General features: G+C 43.1%; 1 non-coding gene across 1 annotated transcript; it reads left to right on the top strand.

The window, feature by feature from the left end:
- The first annotated feature begins 321 nt into the window (after nt 1-321).
- Nucleotides 322-392, top strand: TRNAG-GCC (transfer RNA glycine (anticodon GCC)). Its single transcript has one exon. It is a non-coding gene; the product is annotated as a tRNA-Gly (tRNA).

Raw genomic sequence — 392 nt, 5'->3', positions numbered from 1 at the left:
CTCTGAATTGAAATAATATATTATAAGGTCTCTGATTGAAACACTCAATTGAAACAGCAAGTTTTGTATGTGCTAGTCTTTACGTGGAGACACACTTGTTGATCAAAGTTTTAATCAGGGTCTGTGCCTGCAGACTAGTCACATCCTTTGTACTCTGTACCAACCATAGAGGTATACACATAGAGATGTATAGTATACATCTCTATGGGTATACATCTCTATACCAACGGATTGTGCTCTGTACAGTGCAGAACCCTGGGAGTATTGAATAACTGTATAACCTCTGTATATATAGCGTACGTCTCACAGTATCGTCGTGAAGCACTGGTGGTTCAGTGGTAGAATTCTCGCCTGCCACGCGGGTGGCCCGGGTTCGATTCCCGGCCAGTGCA

The sequence above is a fragment of the Lytechinus pictus genome, chromosome 3 (assembly GCF_037042905.1).
Source record: "Lytechinus pictus isolate F3 Inbred chromosome 3, Lp3.0, whole genome shotgun sequence".
In the NCBI taxonomy this organism is placed as follows: Eukaryota; Metazoa; Echinodermata; class Echinoidea; order Temnopleuroida; family Toxopneustidae; genus Lytechinus; species Lytechinus pictus.
Note: the sequence above shows the minus strand (reverse complement) of the source record. Positions and strands in the feature narration are given on the sequence as shown.